General features: G+C 38.1%; 1 protein-coding gene across 1 annotated transcript in view; it reads left to right on the top strand.

Annotated features, from left to right (window-relative positions):
- LOC111142808 (Scm polycomb group protein homolog 1) overlaps positions 1-14,588 on the top strand; it is a 186,161-nt gene that overhangs the window by 44,957 nt on the left and 126,616 nt on the right. The gene's annotated exons all lie outside the window — the stretch shown is intronic.

The following is a 14,588-nucleotide window of genomic DNA, read 5'->3' as shown; positions in this document are numbered from 1 at the left end:
TTAAAGCCTCCGCCTTCGGCTCAGGTCATGATCCCAGGGTCCTGGGATCGAGCCCGACATTGAGCCCTGCATCAGGCTCTCTGCTCAGCAGGGAGCCTGCTTCCCCGTCTCCCTCTCTCTGCCTGCCTCTCTGTCTACTTATGATCTCTGTCTGTCAAATAAATAAATAAAATCTTTAAAAACAAACAAAAAAAGATATCTCTTTTAAAAGTTCAATTGTAGATGAAACTACTGTTACTAATGGACGTATGATGGGATTCCCTCGTGGTTATTGAGATGGAAAAAATACTGAGAATCACTTTCCTAAAGCCAAGATCCACAGCCAAGAATGGAAAGAACTTCCTAGGGAGGTGCAGGATCTTTATCAGTGGAGGTCTAAGACGGGACTCTGTAGGGATGCTAGAAAGAAGATTCAGACTCTGGCTGGGGTTGGTGGAATTGGAGGCAGGGAAAGAGGAGACATTGAACTAAATGGCTTTTACTGTGTCTTCTAAACCTGTAGTTCTGTGTTATAACTTCTGAACCAATTACCAACCACAAAGGAGAAGATGCCGATTTGACTGGCATGGATGACTTGAGTGGACAACAAAATAATATAAGAGAAAAATCCAATGTATAAAATCCAAATTTATAGAACAGGTTACTTTGCAGTAAAACATTGAACTTATTTTAATAAAGGTTTCTTTAACCATCTTGGTGTGCTCAAAATAGACTTCATTTTTTAATTAAAAATTCCACGTACACTAAATTTTGTATTTGTTGCATAAAATAAAAGCATCACACATTGTTCATTATTTCTTTTCTTTCTTTTTTTAAAAAAATTATTTGACAGCAAGAGAGGGAACACAAGCAGGGGGGAGTGGGAGAGGGAGAAGCAGGCTTCCCACTAAGCAGGGAGCCCGACATGGGGCTCTATCCCAGGACCCTGGGATCATGACCTGAGCCAAAGGCAGCTGCTTAATGACTGAGCCACCCAACCGCCCCTTTGTTCATTACTTCAAAGAAAGAAGTTATCCCAGGTTATCCCACCTGGTTTTAAGTTGTAATGGATAAGGAGGAAATAATTGGCCTGGTACCTTGATGTTGCTTCCCATAGACTCACAATGTGATAGAACTTAAAAGGGATCTTACAGATCATGAATGAAGTTCAGCCTCTTTATTTTACAAATGAGGAAAGTAAAAACCAAAGATGATGTGTTCCTGGCTCAGTCTCACGGTAGCCTAGTTGGAACTTGCCTCTCAAAGATTAGTGAGAAGGTATGTAAAGTGCCTTTAGTGGTGCCAGTTCACAGTAGCTGCAGAAATAGAAGGGAAAGAAGATGATGCTGCTGTTATTTCTTCTGCTCACATCACATTTCTGCAAGCCTTCAGAGGAGAAGTCGGTATTGTAGAAATATATGCCAAAGTTGTGCAGTGTTGACGTAATGAAATCAGGAGGTCCATACCCCGATAAAATTGCAGGATATCATATTTGGAACCTTTTAAGGTTACCTAGTCCAACTTCCCTCTTCCTTCTCATGATTTAATACTTCCACCAAGAATTTATCTTACCGGGCGCCTGGGTGGCTCAGTGGGTTGGGCCGCTGCCTTCGGCTCAGGTCATGATCTCAGGGTCCTGGGATCGAGTCCCGCATCGGGCTCTCTGCTCAGCGGGGAGCCTGCTTCCCTTCCTCTCTCTCTGACTGCCTCTCTGCCTACTTGTGATCTCTGTCTGTCGGATAAATAAATAAAATCTTTAAAAAAAAAAAAAAAAAAGAATTTATCTTACCTTTGCTTCCATACCCTCCATGATAGCAGATTCATACTTTTCCTTCTCAGAGTTTATCTGATGGTTGGATACCTCTGACTGCCAGAAGGTTCTTCTAGTAATGAGCTGAAGCCTGTCTACCTGGAGCTTCCACCCTAGTCCCTAGTTCTGTCCCTCAGCATACTATTGAACAAGTACAGTGAGTCTCATCTCTCCTCTACATGAGGACATGCTGGGTATTTGCAAACAACTCTCCTGTTTCCCGCGTCGTCTTTTCTCCTGGTTAAGCCTCCACAGTTTCTTGAACCTTTACTCTCCTCATTACTTTCCTTTGAATAGATTTCGTGCCTATATCTCATTCAGAGTGTAAGGTCTAGACTTGAACATAAAACTCCACCTCCAAAGTGTTCTGACTGGCAGAGTAGATCAGCCAGTACTGTTAGGTCCTTTTCTCTGGATAGTGACAGGAATGATGGTGCATTACTTAGTTCATGACATCAGATCCATGTAAGTCTGCCAGAAAGTATGATGTGATACCACTGGTTCACTAAATGTCTTCCTTGTTCAGGAAACAGGAGCCAGAAGATTTGTAGAAAGCATTAGCCTCGCTTATGCTCTGGATCCCACCTCTGTAAGCCTCTGAAAAGGGTACACATTATACATAGTTGAAGTCTTCTAGGACTGCCTGCAAGACAAAGGGAGTTATAGCCTTTCTGCATTTTCATTAGCCATTGCGTGCTGCTTTGCTTAAAGGAAATACTGATGTTATGTGGGGGTTCTTCTCTCTGTGTGCACGTGCAGAGATGGATAATTGCTACAGAGGGAGTGGGGGAGGGATGATTGCCAAGGAGAGATCTGTTCCATCTTCTTTGTTCACATCTGCTGCATGCACAAGACAGGATTTATTGCTCTCTTCGAGAAGGGGATTGCCTAGCTTGCTTCCCCTTCCCCCTCTTCTGGCAGATCATCCCAGAGGAATATTACCATCTCATCACACTTCTCTCTGAACAGAGTAAAAGTCAATGAAGGAGAGCTGGAGGCAGAGAATCAGCTAAAAGGCACTAGGAATAGTTGCTAATAAGAGAGAGTGGCTAATCAGTGGTACATTCCAGACTAGTCCCTTGTCCTGCCTCCTCTGTAGGTTGTCCTCCATGGCCACAGTGGAGCAGGTGTTCTCCTCCCAGCTTTTCCTTTTTGATCTCTGTGCTTATCGGCATAGGATTATGGTTTATTAAAATCACAACTGCTATCTAACATTGAAAGAGTTCTGTCTCAGTGGGTTTTCAGAAGTACATTTGATGTGTCTTTTTTCTATTTTCCAGTTTCTGAGAAAAACATCCCTTCTCTTCTGTCCCTTCTTCCCTTCCTCCTCACCCTCTCCCCTCTCTCATTGATATGTGCATATAAGCCTGCATTACTTCTTTTGTGTTTTCCAAGCTCTATGAATATTTAAAACATGGTACCTTTGGACATCCTCCATTTAATCTAGTTTTGCCTCATTAAATCCCAGACTGTGCTTAATATTAATTTGGTGTCCAGATCAAGCTAATAAGCCTCAGTGCTTCAGTTTTTACCTTAGTAAGGTGGGTAGAATATCTAAGTTGGGCTATTTTATGTTAGAAGCATTCGTAAGACTTCTTTCTTATATTTTTGTCTTTTTTTTTTTTTTTTTTTTTTGGAGAGAGGCAGTGTAGTTAAGAGCATAGTTTAGTTTCAGATACTGGCTTTTCTACTTGCTATACCCTTTTAGAATGTTACTCAACCTTTTGGGTATTATTTCCTCATTAGGTAAAAAGGAATAATGATACCATACTAAGTGGTATCACACTGGTGATGACTTAACAAGATGGTTTTATTGAAATAATTAGCACAATATCTGGTACATAGTAAACACTTAAAAATAATAGCTATATAATGTTAATAATAAATCTTGTTACTATATAAGTAATAATTTATAACTAAATTTTTTTCTTAACATATGAAGAATTTCTTTTACTTTTCCTTGCTTCAGGGGATGGCCTATTATGATTGTTTTACCATGTGTTGAAAGGATACTTCCATAGACTTGTAAATTTTCTGCTACATATTTTTTTTCTCTCAAGGGTTTCTAGAAATACCAGAATCTTTACATCCTCTCGATCTTGTATTATCCACTATAGTCACCACCAGTCACATATGTTCATTTAAATTTAATAAAAATTAAATACAAACAAAAATGGAAGTGTTCAGACACACTGGCCACATTTGAGGTACGCAAGAGCCACATGTAGCTAATGGCTGCCCATTAGATGATACAGAACATTTCTGGCATCAAAGAAAGTTCTATGGGAAAGCACTGCTTTATTTTACTGGTCTGTTATGTTGTAATCTTTTCTCAGAAATCAAAGAGGCTATATTTTTTAGGATGTTCCACAGATTTCCCTCTTAATGTTTCAGGGCTCCAGACATGCGTTTTGAGGATTCAGGTTACTCTTCTTATTCCAGAGCCTTTTAATGTCATTACAGTCTTTTGGAATAAATAAATACACTTCTACTTACCCCAAGAAGATTGCATTATGGTAATTTTTTAAAAGTTCCAGTCCACAGTACGAGGAAGCCAGGGGGAGAAAAGGAAAAGTAGAAGTAATTCTAGCAGATATTCCTTAGAGTCAATACTCAAAAACTAAGTATTTGAATCCTTAGAGACTAACTAGTAATAGGAGGCTCTAATGTCCTGTGTCCTCTTTGTAAATACATTGTATGACTTCAGGATCTTAGTTTTCCCTCTGAGAAAGCTAGCAAACAGCAAGTTTTTCCTTAATGCCTATTAACTGTATTACGTGCTTTTAAAGCCATTTTTTTTTTTCATTTATTCTTCACAAAAACCTAGTAAAGCAAGTAGTTGGGATTATCATCCCTATTTTACTGGTAAGAAAACTGAGGCTCTGTGCAATTACGTTAGTTGCCTAAACTTTTTAAGAGAACATAGTCTTTAAGGGAAAATACATTTGACATTCAAAACAGGATAGAATTTTAACTTCCAATTTGGTATTTGTTTTGTTTTGTTTTAATTTTGTTTTGCTTTATTTTACCACCAGTCAGACTATGGTAAAAGAAAGAGTAAAGATTCTTTAGGGCAACGTGGAAACTGAATAGTGTCACGTGAAGCAGGCCCTAAAAGAATGACTAAAGCCTCATTTGTCCTATGACTGTGTGTGTGTTAGGGCTAGGTAGCTTAAACAACAGAAATTAATTTTCTCACAGTTTCTAGTCTGGAAGTCCAAGATCAAGATGCTAGCAGGGTTTGTTTCTGGTCAGGCCTCTTCTCAGCTTATGGACAAGCACTTTTTCAGCCACGTCCTCACCTGGCCTTTTACTCTGTGGAGAGAGAAGGAGAGGGAGGAAAGAGAGAGATCTCTGATGTCTCTTTCTCATCTTATAAGGACAGGTTAGGGCCCCATCCTTATGACCTCATTTAACCTTAGTTACCTCCTTGCAAGTCCTATCTCCAAATACAGTCTCATTGGGAGTTAGGACTTTAACATAGGAATTGTGGGGGAGCACGTTCAGTCCATAATACCATGTTAATGGATTTTTAGTATCTTTTGAGTTTTTGGCTTAACCTGGTTAGTTGGAAATTATATTTATATGCAGTGTTTGCATGGGACCAAATGTAGCAGATATCCGTATTCTTGACTTCTGTGAATATTGGGGCTTAGTTAAATTAAACCAGTGGTCCTTGCTATAAGGTACTGTCCAACCCTGAGAAACTCTAATAACCAAGTAAGATTTATCTAAATGTCCTACTTTTTAAATAATGTAGCCAGTTTTTAACACTTACATCTCAGTACTTTAAGGGGTAATAAGTGTCCTCCTTCCTCCCACCCCCATTTTACAGATGGAGAAATTAACATACAGAGAAACTGACTTGTCAGAGGTCAGAGTAAGGTATTGGTGGATCCAGGGATAAATCCAAAACTTCTTAATTCCCTGACCAGTTTTAAGTCCATTGACTATGCAGCCTAGTGGTAAGTATCTTTTTACCCTATTCTGGAATTAAGAGGGATTAAGAGATTTAGTAAAGACTGATTCTAAGGAATTCCCCACTACTAATTATATCATTCATTATCCATTTCTTTTAGCCACGATGTCTTTTGTCATTTTGTCATCAATTTTTCAGGTCATAGAAGGAATTGAAGTTTTGCGTTTTAAATTCCTAAGGATACTCCTGTAACAGCTCAGCCACACATGAGATTATTAAGAAAATAAAGAAAACTATTATTTAATGAATTTGTTCTCTACATTAGGCACCATGTTAGACACTTTGTCTAGCGTTTAAGTATTTAAATGTCATTAAAACTTAACAACCATTTCACGAAGGTACGTTTTCTTGCTATTTTTATAGTGATAGTTTTAATAGTATTAGTTAATAAATTTAATTTAATAAAAATAATTTAATAAAAACAACTTATAAATTTCAGAGTTTAGATTCTAAAGAAAATTTAGAAGAAACTAAGAACCTTATCGAGAATCTTTAAATACAGAAACTAAGAACCTTATCAAGAATCTTTAAATATAAAAATCTCTATTTTAGGCATAAGTTTCTGTTTTATTATGTCTTATCCCTTTTTTGTCCTTTGCTTGGGATTTTCCGAGGTGGGATGATTTGTCTTATCTGCGATTAAGTTAAATTTGCTCTTCTACTCGCCACTAAAATCACAAGAGTTTCTCTAAAGCCTTTTCTTCTATCCCTACATCTAAATAGTTAGGATTCTTTTAATTACTAGAGAGGTTGAACAACTAAGCCATGTGAAAAGCAAGGGTGTATTGAGCCTTCAGAGCTAAGGTCCCATAAGCCATTAGTATATTCTCTCCTCTGTTGCTCACCTCTACTTCTCTGCCGGTTGGCTTCTTTTTGCTCATTGTAGATCTACTTTCTCTATTATAGTAAAAAAAAAAAAATACAGTCACTGACATTGACCACATTTTACTTTTCTTAGCATACCCCCCAACATGCCTTCCGCTCCAGCCACATTGGACTATAGTTGCCCAGCATGGCACTGTCCAACAGAAATAGAACGCAAGTCACATATGTAATTCTAAATTTTCTAGTAGCCACATTGAAAAAGGTAAAGAAGAAACAGAGAAGTTAATTTTAATAATATACTTTATTTAACTTAGTGTATCCAAAATACTATTTTGACACATAACCAATATAAAAATACTTGATGAGCTATTCTACATTCCTTTTTTTCATACTCAGTCTTCAGAATCTGGTGTATGTTTTGCAGTTATAGCACATCTCAATTTGGACACCAAGTTATGTCAGAAATACTTGATCTGCATTTAGATTTCAACAATTTTCAATTGAAAAAGTAGATACTCATACCCAGTTTTATTCCAGACAAGGTAGGGGGTTGGGGTAACTGGGTGATGGGCATTAAGGAGGGCATGTGATATAATGAGCGCTAGGTGTTATATGCAGCTGATGAATCACTTAATTCTACCTATGAAACTAATAAAAAAAAACTTCCCTATAACTGTATTGAGTGTCAGTTATGAATTTAAATTAATAAAAAATGAAAACAAAATTAAATATTCACTTCCTTAGTCATACTAACTACATTCAGGTGCTGCATATGGCTAGTGGCTACCATATTGGACAGAGCAGATCTAACATAATGCTTCATTGCGCCATTTCTTTCTTTACATTATTCCCTCTCTATGATATACTTTTCTTATTACTCCATCCCCAAGACTCAGTTCCTTTTCCATGGCCTTAATTTCTTCTCCCACCCTCTCCCCAGATAGAACTGGCTCCTCCCCTCTCCTTACCTTCTTAGCCCCTGTATACTTTTAATGTAGCACCTATAATTCTTTATCACACTTACTTAGGTATCTTTCTCCCTCTTCTAGACTGAAGGGAGAGTACCTTGTTATTTTTTGAATCCCCCATTACCTGGCACAGGGCTGGAACCTATGTATAGTCAAAGAGTTTTTGTTTAAAGAGTGAATGAATATAATTTCAATCTGGAAGTAGGAAAGGCCTTAGAGGGTTATTTTGAAAATAACAAATTGGAGGGGCACCTGGGTGGCTCAGTCAGTGAAGCATATGCCTTTGGCTCAGGTCATCATCCCAGGGTTCTGGGATCAAGCCCTGAACTGTCAGGGTCCCTGCTCAGCAGGGAGCCTTCTTCTCCCTCTCCCTCACTTGTGTTTACTCTTTCTCTCTCTCTCTCTCTAATAAATAAATAAAATCTTAAAAAAAATAAAATACTAAATTGGAAATAGAATTTAAATGTCAAATTGAACAAGATTTAATTGGAAGCAATTCACTGTCTTTTAAACCTATGACATTATATTCATTCATTCATTTCATGGACTGAAACACATGAGATGTAAAGGAGAATGAGACGTAATTTATACTGCTAAATAGTTCATAGTTGGGATGTTTGCATGTGCTCAAACACACGTACACAAGGTGTGGATGCATTGCTCTCTCATAATATTGTTTGTTCCTTAGTGAAATAGAACTCCAGGATTGAATAGGATCTTAGAAGTTTATGTAATTAATCCCTTTCCAACCCATAAATTCCTTCTCAGCTTGGAAAAGTTTCAGCATCTTTGGTGATAAGTGGCCATCTAGCCTTCTGCCTATACTCTTTAGAGAATGAGTAACTCGTCCTTTGCAGGATAGTTCTCCCTGCCAGGAAGTCTCATTCTGAAATCTGTTTCCCTGCAATGAATGCTGTTTCAGATGCCTCCAGTCAAAAGATCACATTTTTGGAACCTCTGGTTTAGAATGTCAACTTCATGAGTAGGAGGAGTTTTTATCTGTTTAGTGATCTATCTTTTGTGCCTACAATAGTGCCTGACAAATAACAGATAATACATGTTTGTTAAATTAATAAGTTTATAGAAACAGGATTCAGGCATTAATTCAATTCAGTTTTTTATCTGTGAACTATTATTGCGTATCTTTCATTGCTGTTGCCTGACCAACCATTGCCCCCCATGGCACTGTTAAACTTTCTGAGCCCCAGAGTCTTATTCTTCACCTGCAAATAGATACTGCTAATACCTGAGATGATCTGTATGAGAATGCCTGGTGCTGGGCCTCGTATGTGGTAATGATAGGTGTTAGTTGAATCTGAGATGGATTTGGTATGGCAACCTCTGAGCCTCCTGACATCCCAGAAATGCAAGTCCATTTTTTTATTAATTGAGTTTTTAAAATTGTGATAAAAGGGGCACCTGGGTGGCTCAGTCAGTTAAGCATCTTCCTTCAGCTCAGAGCATGACCCCGGGGTCCTGGGATCGAGCCCCACTTTGCAGGCTCCCTGCTCAATGGGGGCGGAGATCTGCTTCTCCCTCTCCCTCTGCCCTTCCCTACCACTCATGCTCTCTCTCTTGCTCTTTTTCTCTCTCTCAAATAAATAAATAAAATCTTTTAAAAAATTGTGATAGAAGACATAAACTTGAAATATACCATTTTAACCATTTTTAATTGTAGTGGAATTGAGTACATTCACATAGTTGTGCAGCCGTTTCCACCACCCATCTGCGGAACTTCTTTCATCCCGCAACACTGAAACTGAAACTCTGTATTCATTTAATGATAGCAAACACATTTTTAATATTAGCCTAGGTATTGAAATAGTAAATCTGAATGGAAAAAATTCCAAAATCAATATGTAAATGACTACTCTATTATCTGAAATTTTCAATGATCTATTTTAAATTATTCTTTATTTAGTATAAATAATTGATATCTAATTATAATGAATTCTGTATCTAAGTATCCATTTATGTGTCAAAATTGTCTTGGTGAAAGCGTGCATTTAAACATTGACTTCTTAATATGTGTGATTTTCTCACATTGCATAACTGTTTCTGAGTTTGGTAAAAAGACACTGTTCTTTTCCTGTTGTTTTTTTTTTCCCCCCTTTTTTCTTTTTTTGAGTGCTTGCTGTGCCCCAGGAATACTGACTAGGTTAGTAGCATTTAGCTCTGACACTGTGGAGCAGGTATAGAAGTGGGAGATAGAGATGGTGCTCTGCTTAGGGATGTTGCCAGAAAGCCATTATGAAGTAACATTTATCCTGGACCATGGTGAATAAATAGGAATCTTCCAAGTAGAGAAGTGGGGTGGGGGGTAAAGTCCAGATACAGAAAGTGGTATGGCATGTCTGTTATGGAGACAGTTTGGGGTTTGATCTTTGAAGACTTTTAAAGGAGTAGTGACAAGTTTAATCTGTATTTTAGAAAATGAGTGCTTGAGTATGGATTAGAGAGGGATGGGGTCCCACATGGGACTGAAGTAATTGTTTCTGTCAGGCAGGTGAAAGAGAATGAAATCTTAAACTCAGAATAGGAGCAGAGCAGACGGTAATTTCAGAGGGAGAACTGACAGATTTTGATAGCTGGTTGGATCCAGAGGACGAGAGAAGACAATTAAGGAGGACTCCAGGTTTCTGATTTGTCGCTGTTAACTGGGAGAAGGACGACCAGAGAAGAAATAAGAGAGAGCATATGCCTGAGGAGAGAGAATAAAATAAAACTGGTTTTTTAAAAATAGTAGCTGCATATCATAATGTATTTTGAAACATGGCCATTAATCTTAAAATGTTTTGGGGGAAAAAAAAACGAGCTCCTTTTCTTTTATGTGTGGAATTCTATCAGAGGCAGCATTCTGTTCATTTAAGAATTTCATTCATTTAAGAATTGATTGAAGAATTGAATTTAAGAATTGATCGATTCATTTAATTCATTTAAGAATTGATACAGGAATGATTGCCTAATCTACTGAGTAATTTATGGTGATGCTTAAAAATTAAGTCATTTGTAATGAATGTAGTTGTTGTCTCCTTTTCTTCTCTGGGGTACTGCTTTCCAGGTTCCACTTGTTTGTGTGAGGAGTTTCAAATATTTTTTCTCAGAAGTTCCTTTTTCATTGTCTTGTGGGGCCTTATTTGATGCCTTTATGCCAGTTAAGTTTTTTAATTATTCTGTTCATTTTGCTTCATCATTGAGTCTGGTTTCTTTTTTCTCTTTACTAGAATGTTTTTTTCCTAAATTGTATTGGTTGCTTTTGAATTGTTTTATTAGTTTTATTAGTGATCTTGTAGCCTGCTTTCTATTTATTGTGGCTCCTAATTCTGTTTTGTGTATACCAGTAGCTCATCTTTACATAAGGAATAGAAGAGTGAAAACTTGTACATAAATGAAATATATATTGTATATTTAATTTTTAAGACTATGTTCTAATTATTAAAATAATTTTTGAAAATTTAAATATAAATTCAGTTATACCCTAATATCTTTTGTCTCTGTCAGCAATTTTTTAGCCTGATCAAGTTTGCAATCTTTATTCATGATTTAGAGAACAAACGTGGCAGTTACTAGAAAGACTGGGGACATCCAACTAGGAGAGAAGGCAAACACTTAGGGTGGAACACTAGCCAATGTGACTGGAGTATAGTGGAAAACGGAAAAGTCATATGGGGCAAGATCAGCCAAATACTGCATAGTTGGGCAAGGCACCCTTAGCTCATTGGGGAGCTGTTGGGAAGCCATGCTTAAGCAGATGTTTTGTGTTTTGAAATGCTCACTCTGGGGCACCCGCCTGGGTGGCTCAGTGGGTTAAGCCTCTGCCTTCGGCTCAGGTCATGATCTCAGGGTCCTGGGATCGAGTCCCACATCGGGAATCTCTGCTCAGCAGGGGGTCTGCTTCCTCCTCTCTCTCTGCCTGCCTCTCTGCCTACTTGTGATCTCTCTCTCTGTCAAATAAATAAATAAAAATCTTAAAAAAAAATGCTCACTCTGTGGGGACGTGGGTGACTCAGTCCATTAAGCATATGACTTGATTTTGGCTCCTCATGACATCAGGGTCCTGAGATCGAGCCTTCCCTCCCCCTCCCAACTGGACTCCGCACTCAGTGGGGAGTCTGCTTGAGGTTCTCTCCCACTTCTTCTCCCCCTCCCTTCACTCTCTCTCTAAAATAAATAAATAAATCTTTAAAGATAAATAAATAAAATGTTCACTCTGAGCCCTGTATGGTGAATAGGTTGGAGTAGGCCAAGAGTGGAAGCAGGAATTCTAGTTAGCAGGCTGTCCTAATGGTCCAGGTAAGAGGGACAGTGCCCAGAACTGGAATGTGAGCCATGGGATGAGAGTGGTAAATGGGTTGGGGACATGGTCCAGCAGAGCTTACTGAGTGGATGTGAGTGTGAAGGAAGTAGAGGCATCAAGGATAACCTCAGGGATTTTTGGCTTGAGCAACTCAGTGATGGAGATGCTGTTCACTGGTTTGGAGAAAACAAAAAGAGGAACAGTCTTCCCCAAACCGATAAATGGCATCTCCAGCACATATAATTTCACTCATATGTGGAATTTAAGAAACAAAACAAATAAGCAAAAAGAAAAAAAGAGAGAGAGACAAACCAATAACAGACTCTTAAATGTAGAGAACAAGGTGATGGTTACCAGAGGGGAGGTAGGTGGGGGATGGGTGAAAAAGATGATGGGGGTTTAGGAAGACACTTGTGATAAGCACTGCGTGATGTATGGAAGAGTTGAATCACTATACTGCGCACCTGAAATTAATGTTACACTGTATGTTAACTAACTGGAATCTAAATAAAAACTAAAGAAAAAAGAAGAACAGATTGGCAAGAGATAGCATTCTGTTTTAGCCACGTTAAGTTTGAAGTGTCTGATTTGATAACCTTGTAGAGACAGCCTATAGGTGGTCATATACGTAAGCATGGAATTCCAAGAGGAGGCCAATATATGAATGATCTCAGTGGAGTAGTAAACAGAAAAACCCTGTTTGAATGAGGAGATAACGTGAGGAAGTGAGGAAGTAATGAGTATAGACAAATCTTAAAATAAATTTCCCTGAGAAATTGAAGGGTAAAGCAGGAGGGATATATGTGGGATTAAGAGAGGGGAGGTGTTCTTTTGTTTTGTGTGTTTGTCTGGTTTTTGTTTTGTTTTGTTTTTTATGTTTTTATTTTTTATTATTTCTAATTAGCCAACATATAGTACATCATTAGTTTTTGATGTAGTGTTTAACGATTCATTAGTTGTGCGTAACGCCCAGTACTCATCACATCACGTGCCCTCCTTAATACGCATTCCTGGTTACCCCATACCTGTACCCCACTCCCTTCTGTAACCCTCAGTTTTTTTCACGGAGTCCAGAGTCTCTCATGGTTTGTCTCCGTCTCTGAATCCTTCCCATTCAGCCTTCCCTCCCTTCCCCTGTGGTCCTCTGCACTATACCTTATATTCCACATGGGAGTGAAACCATATAGTGATTGTCTTTCTCTGCTTGACTTATTTCACTTCGCATGATACTCTTCAGTTTGTCTATAGATGATGGAGCAGTAAGGATGCAGGTGCAAATGGTCTATTAGAAAAGAAATACTTACAAAGTCCTTGAGAGGATGAGAGGAAATGAGAACTGGAGCATTCCCTTTTGATAAAAACTAGGCACTTCAATAAAAAACAAAATAAAATAAAATAAAAATGAAAAAAAAAAAACTAGGCACTTCATCCACAGCAATAGGAGAGCAGTCAGATAGAATGATGGTGAGTAGATTTATTCATTCACTAAACACTAACTGAGGACCTGCTTCTATACGGTACACGGGGGATATAGGACTAAACATGATCAGGTCTGTACCTTCCTGAAAATAGTGGCATATAGAAGGTTCCTATCCCTTATTTCTGTTTTCTCAATGAACACTGAATTAACATCATCCCTAAGAGTAAAGGTGAGGGGGGGAATATTTGGAGTATGAGGCGAGGGAAAAATATATGAATTTTTTTTTAAGGTGGAAAAGCAAACACAGTAGGGAAATGTGGTATGATTTCTAGATGGTGTTAAGTGGCATTTGAGAATTATGGCCATGAGTTTAAAGTGAGACCAGCAAGCTTGCATTTGTTTGTCTTTAGTACTTGTGAGCAGTCGGGGTAGGCATGGTATATAGATGGATAAGTGGCTTTAATCAGAGTTAAGACTGAGGCTTTGCTAGGCAAATATGACCATCCCCCCCCCCCCCCAAAAAAGAAGTAGTGGAAGGGAGTTAAGAGTGTTTGCCCAGGAGTGTTTTTAATGAGGGACGATGGGATCTGAGTTGGTTAAGAAGGGAAGTAAAAACGTGATAGGTAATTGATGGTGAGAAAGTGGTAGGGTCAGTAGATTAAAGTTTCAAACAAGGAAAATGTATTTACATTATATAAGTAACTTATCCTCTTTATAGAAAATGCAAAAATAAATGAGATTAAAAGATGGGGGTGGAAACAAGACCATCCCCTAACGATAACCAGATGTTTATATTTGCTATGTTTGCTTCTTTTTTTTTTTTTTTTCTAGTGATAACTTTGTAGGGTTGTATTAATTTGCTAGGGCTGCAAAGATTACAGACCTGGTGATTTAAACAGAAATTTATTTTCTCATGATTCTGAAGGCTAGAAGCCAGAGATGAAGTTATAGGCAGGATTGTTTTTTTCTGAGGCCTCTCTCCTTGGTTTGTAGATGTCAGTCTTCTCCCTGTCTTCACGTGGTCTTTTCTTTGTCCCTGTATGTGTCCAAATTTCCTCTTCTTTTAAGGACACTAGTTTTATCAGATTAGGGCTCACCCCAATGATCTCATTTTAATGTAATTACTTCTTTATAAGCTCTGTCTCCAAATACAGTTACATTAGAATGTCGGGGGGTGGTTGGACACAATTCAATCCATAGCAGGGGTGTACTTTGTTTTCATAATTATGATTATTTCATGAATATAATTTTTGACCTGATATTTTATCAGATAACATCATATCTTAAACATTTTCCTGTTTTGTTATGTC

The sequence above is a fragment of the Enhydra lutris genome, unplaced genomic scaffold (assembly GCF_002288905.1).
Source record: "Enhydra lutris kenyoni isolate GAN:26980312 unplaced genomic scaffold, ASM228890v2 scaffoldscaffold9, whole genome shotgun sequence".
In the NCBI taxonomy this organism is placed as follows: Eukaryota; Metazoa; Chordata; class Mammalia; order Carnivora; family Mustelidae; genus Enhydra; species Enhydra lutris.
This window is presented reverse-complemented; position numbering and strand designations above follow the sequence as displayed.